The 12243-nt window shown below is 39.0% G+C and overlaps 1 protein-coding gene across 6 annotated transcripts in view; it reads left to right on the top strand.

Moving 5' to 3' along the window:
• Positions 1–12243, top strand: part of EDA (ectodysplasin A) — a 555180-nt gene that overhangs the window by 347610 nt on the left and 195327 nt on the right. The gene's annotated exons all lie outside the window — the stretch shown is intronic.

Below are 12243 nucleotides of genomic sequence, written 5' to 3'. Positions count from 1 at the left end.
TATTGCTGGGTTTTGTTGTTTTGGGTAATACTATACTATTTAAATTACTATAGCTTTGTAATATATTTTGAAATGAGGAAGTATGATGATGTCATCATTGTTCTTCCTTATCAAAATTACTTTGGCTATTCAAGCTCCTTATAGTTCCATATGAATTGTTTTGTTTTGTTTTTCTATTTCAGTACAAAAAATTGCCTTTGTGATCTTGATATTTATTGCATTGAATCTGTAATTGCACTAAAATAGACATTTATAATAAGTCTTCCAATCTATAAACATGGGATAACTTTCCATTTATTTGTGCTTTCTTTAATTTTCATCAATGTTTTATAGTTTTCAGCCATAGAAATCTTTCACCTCCTTATTTAAGTTTATTCCTAAGTGTTTTATTATTTTTTTTACTATTGTAAATGGGACTGTTTTCATAATTTCCTTTTCAGTTAGCTCATAAGTCTGTAGCAAAGTAACTGATTTTTATATGTTCATTTTGTATCCTGTAACTTTATTGAATTCATTTATGTTATATAACAGATTTTTTGTGGATTCTTTGAAGTTTTCTACATACCTGATCATGTCATCTGAAATCAGATAATTTTACTTCTTCCTTTCCAATCTTGATACCTTTTACTTATTTTTATTTTCTTGCCTAATATCTTTGGCTAGAACTTCAAGTACAGTGTTTAATATAAATGATGAGAGTGGGCATCTTTGCTTTGTTCCTGATCTTAAAATAAGTACTTTAAGTTTTCACCACTGAGTATCATGTTAGCTTTGGGTTTTTCTTATATGGCCTTTATTATGATTTATTGAGACAAATGAAAAGGAAATCACAACATACCAAAACTTATGGGATATAGCAAAAGCAGTACTAAGTGGAAGTTAATGAATGCCTACATTAAGAAAGATGTTAAATAAGCAAAGTAACTTTACATCTCAAGAAACTAGAAAAAGAAAAAAAAAGGAATCCCAAAGTTAGCAGAAGCAAGTAAATAAAGATTAGATAAATTAAATACAAAATAGAAATATATTAGAAAAACATCAATAAAACTCAGTTCTTTTGAAATGAAAAACAAGCCCTTTGCTAGTCTAAATAAGAAAAAGGGAAAGAAGACATAAACAAAATAAAAACTGAAAGAAGAGACATTGCAACTGATGCCACAGAAATACAAAATATTGTGAGTGACTGCTATGAACAGTTATATGCCAACAAATTGGATACCTTAAAGAAATTGAAAAATTTCTAGATACAACCTACCAAACTGAATCATGGAGAAATAAAAAATCTGAACAAACCAATAATGATTAAGGAGATTAAATCAATAATCTAAATCTTCCAATAAGCCTAGCCGGGTGTGGCTCAGTGGTTGAGCGTCGACCCAGGAACCAAGAGGTCACTGGTTCGATTTCCGGTCAGGGCACATGCCCAGGTTGCGGGCTCGATCCCCATTGGGGGGAATTTATGAGGCCAGCTTTATCCTGGGACCAATGCTGGACAAAGACACTAGAAGAAAAGGAAACTATAAGCCAATATCCTGATGAACAAAAATGCAAAAATCCTCAACAAAATGCTAGGAAAGCAAATTCAATAGCACTTCAAAAGTATCATACACTATGACCAAGTAGGATTTATGCCTGGACAGAAAAGATGATTCAATATACACAAATCAATTAATGTGATACACCACACACTAATAGAATAAAGGATAAAAATCACATGATCATTTCAATAGGTGTGGGAAAAGCATTGGATAAATTTCAACACACTTTCATAATAAAACCTCTCAACCAAATGAGAGTTATAGAAGGAATTTACCTCAACATAGTAAAGGACATGTATGTTACTGTTTTTTAATAGCATACCCATTCTTTCTTGTAGTTTAAGTCTCTTTGCTGAAATTGCCCATATATATGTATTTTCATGTTGTCCACCTTTTTAGTACTGTCTTTGACATATTAACTTTGGTTGTTTTAAGTTTCCACATCAGACCCTGGTTCTATTAATTGTTCTGTCTCTTGATAATGGGTTGTTTACCTTCCTAAGTGTGGGTATGTGTTTGCATCTCACAATCAATATTTGATTGCAGACCTTGTGTGTAAGACAATAGAGCTCAACAAACAATCATCATCTTAAAAGGGGACAGTCATCTCTATGTTTACTATTGCACATAGCAATTAAATATTTAAATTGTTGCTACAGGTAATGCTAAAGTAAATAGAACTACTTCTATTAAAGAATATTATTTCTGTGCTGTGCTTGGCTAACCTTAAATAATTATGACCTCTTCATATTTATTTTACTTCAATGTACATTGATCACAGAACTTATAGTGTCAAAATAAGTATTTTAGATCTAGTAATAAAGATATTAGTAGCTATAGCAAGAAGTAACTAAATGCAAAGTGACATTTGTTCTAAGATATTTAGTTGGCCTTTGCTAGTATACTTAACATTTGAAACAGAATAAGTTAAAAAAAAAACACTAGTAAATTGAGGGATATTTACATGAACTATTTCACTTTCTCTTCTTAGCTCTTTTAAAATGGAAAATAATTCACTTACCATATAATTCACCTATTTAAGGTGTACAGTTCATAGGTTTTTAGTATATTCGCTGAGTTGTGCAACTATTACCATAATCTAATTTTAAAATATTCTCATCTCCCCAACAAGTGAGTTATAGCTAGCTGTTAGTTGTTATTCCACATTCCCACACCTCCCTAAACCCTAGGCAAACATTAACCTACTTTCTGTCTCTATAGATTTGCCTATTCTGGATATTTCATATAAAAATGGAATCATATAAAATATTGTCTTTTGTGATTGGCTTCTTTGACTTAGCATAATATCTTCAAGGTTTACCCAGGTCATATTATAGCTCAAAACTTTATTCTATTTTATTGGCAAACAGTAATGTAGTGTATGAATGTTCCACATTTGTTTATCCATTCATTGGTTGAAGGGCATTTGGATTATCTCCACCTTTTGACTATTGTGAACAGTGGTATCTCGTAGTTTTGATTTGTATTTCCCTAATGATTAGTTATGTTCAGCTTGTTTATGTCCTTTATTGCTTATTTGTATATATTCTTTGGAGAAACAGCTATTCAAATCCTTTGCCCAGTTTTTTTTTTTTTTTTGGTCTTTTTTATTGATTTTAAGACTTCTTTATGTTCTTTGTATACAAGTCCCCTGTCAAATATATGACTGTAAATATTTTCTCCCATTTTTTCATTTTACCTTAAAATACAAAAAATTTTTACTTCTGATGAAGTTTAATTTATCTATATTTTGTTTTTGTAGCTTGTGCTTTTAGTATTATACCTAAAAATCCATTTCCTAGCTGAAGGTCATGAAGATTTATTTCTGTTTTCTTAGAAGTTTTATTGTTTTAGCACTTTAATTTAGGTCTCTATGATCTACTTTATAATCTACTTTGAGTTAATTTTTGTTTATGGTATGGCACAGGGATCCAACTTTATTCTTTTGCATGTGGATATGCAGTTGCCACAGTACCATTTGTTAACTATTCTTTCTTCATTTATTTATCTTGACATCCTCTTCCCTTTTCTTTAATTCAAAGTGAGTGCACAAAATTAAAACTATAATGAGATATCTCCTCACACTTGTTAGAATGGCTACCATCAATAAATCAACAAACAACAAGTTTTGGCAAGGATGTAAAGAAAAGGGAACCCTTGGCACTGTTGGTGGGAATGCAAATTGGAGCAACCACTGTGGAACATAGTATGGAGATTCCTCAGAAAATTAGAAATGGAACTACCTTATGACTCAGCAATTCCACTTCTGGCTATATATGCAAAGAAACCCAAAACATTAATTTGAAAAGATATATGCATTCCCATGTATAGTGCAGTGTTATTTACAATAGCCAAGATATGGAAGCAACCTAAGTGTTCATCAATAGATGATTGGATAAAGAATATGTGGTACATATATACAATGGAATATGACTTGGCCATAAAACATGAAATATTACCACTTGTGACAGCATGAATGGACCTAGAGGGTATTATGCTAAGTGAAATAAGTCAGACAAAGAAAGAGAAATACCATACTGATTTCACTTATATGTGGAGTCTAAAACAAACAAAATAGAAAAAGATTCATATACAGAGAATAGAATGACAGTTACCATAGGGGAGGGAGGTTAGGGGGGCTGAATGAGAAAGGTGAAGGGATTAAGAAGTAAAAATTGGTAGTTACAAAATAATCATGGGGATATAAAGTACAGCATAGGAAATAAGTCAATTATAACTATATATGATGCCAGTTAGGTGCTAGAAATATCAGGGGAACATTTTATAAAGTATATAATTGTCTAACCACTGTGCTGTACACCTGAAACTAGTATAAAATAATATTGAATGTAAACTGTAATTAAAAAATAAAATTTAAAAAGCACACAAAGTGACTGCATGAGGTATATGGATTGTTAGAAAATGACAAAAGAAAATCTTATGTAGTGGTCTTTATTTTATTTATTTATTTATTTATTTATTTATTTATTTATTTATTTAAATTCTCACTTGAGGACATGCTTTTTTATTGATTTTAAAGAGAGAGGAAGGAAGAGGGGGAGAGAAACATCAGTGTGAGAGAGATTGGTTGCCTCCTGTACTCACCCAGACAGGGGATCCAACCCATAACCTGGGTATGGGCCCGACTGGGAATTGAACCTGCAATCTTTTGCTGTATGGGACAATGGTCCAACCACCTGAGCCACACTGGCCAGGGCTTATGTAGTGGTCTTTAGAACCTAAACTTTAAGTTTGTTAAAGCTTCATATTTCTCATTAATGCAATATGATAATGAACTTAGTAATATACTGTTTCATTACAAAGTATTAGAAGGTATATATTACATTTTCAGAAAGTGTTTAACTTCGCCATTTGCAAATATAAGCCACATGTGTGCTTCTTGGACAAATACTTACAAATGTGAATATATGGAAAGTTAACTTAGTTTTTAAATGCCTTTTCTCCTGAACAGCATGGGTTTAGGTGAAGGTGTCTTGCTAGATATGAACAAATACTACATTCTATTTCATACCAATAAGTAAAGTAAATGAAAAAGATGCAGACAGAGACCAAGTGTGTTTTTTTTTAAAATATATTTTTATTGATTCATAAAGGAAGGGAGAGAGAAATAGAAACATCAATGATAAAAGAGAATCATTGATTGACTGCCTCCTGCACACCCCACACTGGTGATCTAGGCCATCTGGTTCATAGGTCAATGCTCAACCACTGAGCCACGCCAGCCGGCTAACGAAGTGTTTATTTTAATAGGAAAAATTTCTGACCTATCAATTTTAAATAATCCCAGAAAAGAAGTGTCTGTCACCTTAACTGGTTTGGCTCAGTGGATAGAGCGTCGGCCTGCGGACTGAAGGGTCCCAGGTTCAATTCCGGTCAAGGGCATGTACCTTGGTTGTGGGCACATCCCCGGTAGGGGGTGTGCAGGAGGCAGCTGATCGATGTTTCTCTCTGATCGATGTTTCTAACTCTCTATCCCTCTCCCTTCCTCTCTGTAAAAATTCAATAAAAATATTTTTTTTAAAAAGAAGTGTCTGTCATGCTTTCTCCTTTAGACATGAACTAACAAAAATGTCATATTCATTCTTTGACCCCCAGCTACTATTGTTCTAATAATACTAGGGACAAAATATCTTCCAGTTCTAATAACATTATACTGCTAGTATGAACCAATTGAAATATATAAGAATACTAGAAATCATCTAATATTTATTCCTTCAGTTTAGTTGGTTTGACACAATGTTTTATTATATTTTATTTTCCCATCACCATTTATCCCTCGACGTCATCTCCATCTCCACTCCCTCACTTTGCACACTCTCCCTGCCCCCACAGTCACCACCCTTGGTTTCTCTTCATTGTGCTCTAAGATTTTAATCCCCTTGACATTAGGCTTTATAGGCTACAACTTTCCACAACAGCAATTATTATTTGTTTTGTGGCTAGTTTGGGAAGCTTACAAGTTCTGAAATGAGGATCCAAGAAATTTGAACCCCCAGAAAAATCATCTTGAGTACAATTCATTAGCTAAGATGTAAAAAAGTTCATTCCCTTTTAAATAAATTGAGTTTTTACTCAAATGATGCAGTATATTAGTTTGCTATGGCTGCCATATGAAATACCACAAACTGGCTTGCTTAAATAACAGCGGTTTCTTTTCTCACGGTTTTAGAGTCTGGGAGTCTGAGATAAAGGTATCTTTTGAGGCCTCTTTCCTTGACTTGCAGATGACCACTTTCTTGCTATCTCTTCATACAGTTTTCTCTCTGTGTTTATATCCCTGGTATATCTCTGTGTGTCCTAATCTTCTCTTTTTATAAGGACAGCAGTCAGATTGGATTATGGCCTATCCTGAAAGCTACGTTTTAACTTATTTACTTCTTTAAAGGCCCTATCTCCAAATAGAGAAGTGGGGGTTAGGGCTTCAGCATGTGAATTGGGGATGGGGTAGGCACAATTCAGTCCATACCATCTACCATATTATTTTACACATTTTGAGTTACTACAATTAGAAGGGACTTTGAAAACTTTAGTACAAGCCCCTCATTTTACAGCAGGTAGAGACTGAGAAGTAGGGAGGTTAAGACACTTCATAAGGCAAGCCACAAAGATTTAGTGGCAGAGGAGAACTAGAAAACAGGTTCTCTGGTTCCAAGTTCCATACCCTTTCCACCATGGCATGTTTCTACTTTAGTTCATTTGATTTATTCATGTCTTTAATCTCTGTCTCTCTCATTTGGGATATATTTGAAAAAATATAAAATAGCTATTTTAAAACTATATTTTTATTTTCCTATACTCATTCTTCTCTACAACTCACATTTTGAAAGAAAAAATAAGAGATTTTTTTCTGCTTAACTTCTTAACAGTTTTCCATTTTATACATACATTTTTTATTCTTGCTTTGAAATAACAGGATCTTTCTAAGATAACTGAACTTGCCCTTACCTGGATAGACAAAGGACTAAAATCAAAAGAACCTTGGCTTTTTTCCACCTTCTCAGAATCCAAGGTGGAAAAGAAGATTAGCTCAAACCTATACTTCTCCCCTTTGTACAGACCTATCCTCTCCTTACAGTAGGAAGTCAAGGCTTCTGGAAACTTTGATACACACCCCTTCTCTCCATTCACCCTGGAATTCCCCATCACTCTCTCCAAGACAATAAATATCAGTATTGAACTGGTGGTGAGAAACTGCCTGAATGTTCTTTCTTTAGCCAGAGGTATTTAAGCTTAAACCTTGGAACCTGGAAGGAAAGAAAATTCTGAATGCAAATGTTCCTTTCCTTCACTTGTAAATCTTCTCCACTCTGCCTTTTTAGAGTGTAAATCAAGACAGAAATGGAAGTGATTTGGGGTTATAAAGTGTAGGATGTAAACACTGGAAAGATTTATTAAAATTAGTACTCTTCCATTTAATGCTTGAGGTTTTACTTCAACTAGTGGCATAAGCTATTTTTCTCAATAGTCAGTCAGTTAGTTACCCCTGTGGACCATGAAACACTTGCCTTTATCTAAATCCCCAGGTGTTTGCTTCTTGAGAAAGGTGTTTAATGACAAAAAGCCTTCCTTTAAATGAGTCCCTTTGAGTAACATAGCCCCCATGCTGCCCACTCTTACCCTGCTGATTACTAAGAGATCCTTCTGGTTAAGTCATCCCCTGGGTGAAGACCTAACAGGGAAGGGTACCTACCATATTGCCTCTAGCAGTGGTTCTCAACCTTCTGGCCCTTTAAATACAGTTCCTCATGTTGTGACCCAACCATAAAATTATTTTCGTTGCTACTTCATAACTGTAATGTTGCTACTGTTATGAATCGTAATGTAAATATCTGATAAGCAGGATAGTCTTAGGCGACTCCTATGAAAGGGTCGTTCGACCGCCAAAGGGGTCGCGACTCACAGGTTGAGAACCGCTGCTCTAGTGCAATGTATCAGAGCTTGATCTTCTTGCCCACTTATTCAGTACAGACAGAAATACTGGGAGGCACTAAAATATTATAGATGTCTGTGCCATTGAGGTACAAAAGGCAATTAAATCCATATGTGTCGAGCAGATATGTACAGTACCATAATCTTAATGATTTTTGACTCTCCAAGAGATAACATAGATTAAATTTAATTGGCATGATCTCAGACTGGATGTGAATGTGGGGATGAAAATAAGTACAGGACTATATTATTTAATCAATAATTTGGATAACGTTAGATAATAAAGCAGTGATTTCTTTTTTAAGATTATAGAAATTTCTGATTGGGGCATGGGGTTTGGCTTTTCAACTAGAAGTTCCATTTAGAATATGGTTGAAATAATCTATCTATATATATAAAAGCCTAAGTGACCGAATGACCGAATGACTGAACGACCAGTCGACCGGTCGCTATGACACGCACTGACCACCAGGAGTCAGGTGCTCAATGTAGGAGCTGCCCCCTGGTGGTTAGTGCACTCCCACAGCAGGAGCGCCGCTCAGCTGAGAGGCACCAGACGCCGGGCTCACGGCTGGCGAGCACAGCTGCTACAGCGCAAGCCTCTTCCGCCTCCACAGCAGTGCACTACAGAACAGCGACGGCAGCAGGCAGCAGGCACAGCGGAGCCAGAATGAGTGGGATGAGGGGTCCCAGGTTGCGAGAGGGCATAGGCCAGGCAGAGGGACCCCACCAGTGCACGAATCTGTGCATTGGGCCTTTAGTATAACATAAAGTTCCACTTTTATGTTTTAAAATTTTAGTTTTTATTTACTATTTTATTTGAAAAAAAGTTTCTCTCCATCTAAAAGTGTTCTAAAGTACTATGAGGAAGAATTTCTTCTTGATTCGTTCATATATCTATACTAGAGGCCCGGTGCACGAAATTCGTGCACAGGTGTGTGTGTGTGTGTGTGTGTGTGTGTGTGTGTCCCTCAGCCAAACCTGAACCCTCTCCAATCTGGGATGCCTCGAGGGATCGGGCCTAAATGGGCAGTGGGACATCTCTCTCATAATCTAGGACTGCTGGTTCCCAAACACTCGCCTGCCTGCCTGCCTGCCTGATTGCCCCTAACTGCTCTGCCTTCCAGCCTTATCATCCCCTAACCACTCCCCTCCCAGCCTGATTGATGCCTAACTGCTCCCCTGCTGGCCTGATTGCCCCTAACTGCCCTCCCCTGCCAGCCTAGTCACCCCTAACTGCCCTCACCTTCAGGCCTGATTGCCCCCAACTGCCCTCCCCTGCAGGTCTGGTCCCCCACATTTGCCCTCTCATGCTGGCCTGGTCCCACCAACTGCCCACCCCTGCAGGCTTGGGTCCCCTCCATCTACCCTCCCCTGCAGGCCTGATCCTCCCCAACTGCCCTCCCCTGAAGGCCTGATCCCCCCCAATTGCCCACCCCTGCAGGCTTGGGTCCCCCCAGCTACACTCCCCTGCTGGCCTGATCCCCCCCCAACTGCCCTCCCCTGCTGGCCTGATCGCCCACAACTGCCCTCCCCTGCAGCCATCTGGTGGTGGCCATCTTTGACCACATGGGGGCAGCCATCTTGTGTGTTGGAGTGATGGTCAATTTGCATACTGGCCTGACTAATTAGCATATTGAGTCTAATTAGCATATTCCTCTCTTCTTATTTGTGTTGGAGTGATGGTCAATTTGCATACTGGCCTGACTAATTAGCATATCTGGCTGTGCCTAATTAGCATGTCCAGGCTAATTAGCATATCCCTATTATTATCCTATCTAATAAAAGACAAATAGGGTAATTAACCATACCTCCGCTACGCTTCCCATTGGCTAATCAGGGCGATATGCAAATTAACTGCCAACAAAGATGGAGGCTGGCACCCACGCAGCTGAAGCGAACATGAGGCTTGCTTGCTACAGTGATGGAGGAAGCCAAGGTTCCCCGCCAGCCGCCGCCCGGCTCTGAGCCCGAAAGCAACAATGTTTCAATTATAGAAGGTAAATAAATCCCAGAATTAAAAAAAAAAAAAAAGAAAACAAGGAGAGGCTGGGAGCTTCAGTCACTGGCCAGCCTGAAAATGGCCCTCAGCCCCTCACCCAGACTGGCCAGGCACCCCAGCGGGATCCCCACCCTGATCTGGGACACCCTTCAGGGCAAACCAGCCGGCCCCCACCCATGCACCAGGCCTCTATCCTATTTAATAAAAGGGTAATATGCAAACTGACTCTAACAGCAGAAAGACTGGGAATGACTGGTCACTATGACACACACTGACCACCAAGGGCAGACGCTCAATGCAGGAGCTACCCTCTGGTGGTCACTGCGCTCCTACATGGGGGAGCTCTGCTCAGCCACAAGCCAGGCTGACGGCTGCCAGTACAGCGGTGGTGGTGGGAGCCTCTCCTGCCTCCTCAGCAGCGCTAAGGATGTCCGACTGCAGCTTAGGCCTGCTCCCCGCTAGGAAGTGGACATCCCCTGAAGGCTGCTGGGCTGCCAGAGGGATGTCTGATTGCCATCTTAGGCCCAGTCCCCCAGGGAGCAGGCCTAAGCCAGCAGGTAGTCATCCCCTGAGGGGTCCCAGACTGCAAGAGGGGACAGGCTGGGCTGAGGGACCCCCCACCCCCGAGTGCACAAATTTTTGTGCACTGGGCCTCTAGTATAGCATAAAAGCTTAGGCGACCATCACAACCGAACGGACGAATGAACAGGCTGTGTGGGGCGACCAGGCCAGCAGGGGGGTCAGTGAGTGGCGATCAAGCCAGCAGGCAGAGGTGGTGAGGGATGATCAGGCTGGCAGGGGGGGCAGTTAGGAGCGATCCAGCAGGCAGGCAGGTGAGCGGTTAGGGGACAGTGGTCCAGGATTGTGAGAGGGATGTCTGACTGCCAGTTTAGGCCCGATTGGGCCTAAACTGGCAGTCAGACATCCCCTGAGGGGTCCCGGATTGGAGAGGGTGCAGGCTGGGCTGAGGGGACCCTCCCCCCCACCCCCTGTGCACAAATTTCGTTCACCGAGCCTCTAGTAGTTATATAAAAATCTTAGGTATATAAAATAAAAATAAGTAGTACTATATTTAATTTTTATTGAAAATAATAAAATTGGAACTGCCCTGTACCTATCAAATTATTTTCCTTCTCATAGTGACAAATCATGGGCATTGTCAGCTTTTCTCCAACCTTGTTTTCAGGGGTCAAAATAGCAAGTGCCACTATATTGTTTGATGTGTCTGGAGCCAGATTCTCATGAGACAGTTATCTTGATTTCTTCTCCTCTTTGTAGTTTCTAAAGCTTTGAGCAGGCAATTGCACCGTATAAGTTGGTGGCTGCTACTCTCACTGTGATTATTAAGTATTTTCCTCTGTTACTAAGTATAGGCCTAAAGAAGCGCTATTGTGTAGTGGGGATAGAACTGTTGAACTCTAGTGGATGGTCCTTTTGTGAAATTATGTTATCCAGTAAGCCACAGAGAGATGTATTGAAGGGAGATATTTGAGAACCACTTCTATTCTTTTATTATTATTATTATTAAATCTTTATTGTTCAGATTATTACATTTGTTCCTCTTTTTTCCCCCATAACTCCCCTCCTCCCAGTTCCCACCCCACACTCCGCCCTCACTCCCCACCCACTGTCCTCATCCATAGGTGCATGATTTTTGTCCAGTCTCTTCCCACATCTCCCACACCCCTTTCCCACCCAAGAATAGTCAGTCCATTCCCTTTCTATGCCCCTGATTCTATTATAATCACCAGTTCATTCTGTTCATCAGATTATTTATTCACTTGATTCTTAGATTCACTTGTTGATAGATGTGTATTTGTTGTTCATAATTTGTGTCTTTACCTTTTTCTTCTTCTTCCTCTTCTTAAAGGATACCTTTCAGCATTTCATATAATACTGGTTTGGTGGTGATGAACTCCTTTAGCTTTTCCTTATCTGTGAAGCTCTTTATCTGACCTTCAATTCTGAATGATAGCTTTGCTGGATAAAGTAATCTTGGTTGTAGGTTCTTGGCATTCATCACTTTGAATATTTCTTGCCACTCGCTTCTGGCCTGCAAAGTTTCTGTTGAGAAATCAGCTGACATTTATATGGGTACTCCCTTGTAGGTAACTGAGTTTCTTTCTCTTGCTGCTTTTAAGATTCTCTCTTTGTCTTTTGCTCTTGGCATTTTAATTATGATGTGTCTTGGTGTGGTCCTCTTTGGATTCCTTTTGTTTGGGGTTCTCTGCGCTTCCTGGACTTGTAAGTCTA

Source organism: Myotis myotis, unplaced genomic scaffold (genome assembly GCF_014108235.1).
Source record: "Myotis myotis isolate mMyoMyo1 unplaced genomic scaffold, mMyoMyo1.p scaffold_m19_p_4, whole genome shotgun sequence".
Classification (NCBI taxonomy): domain Eukaryota; kingdom Metazoa; phylum Chordata; class Mammalia; order Chiroptera; family Vespertilionidae; genus Myotis; species Myotis myotis.
Note: the sequence above shows the minus strand (reverse complement) of the source record. Positions and strands in the feature narration are given on the sequence as shown.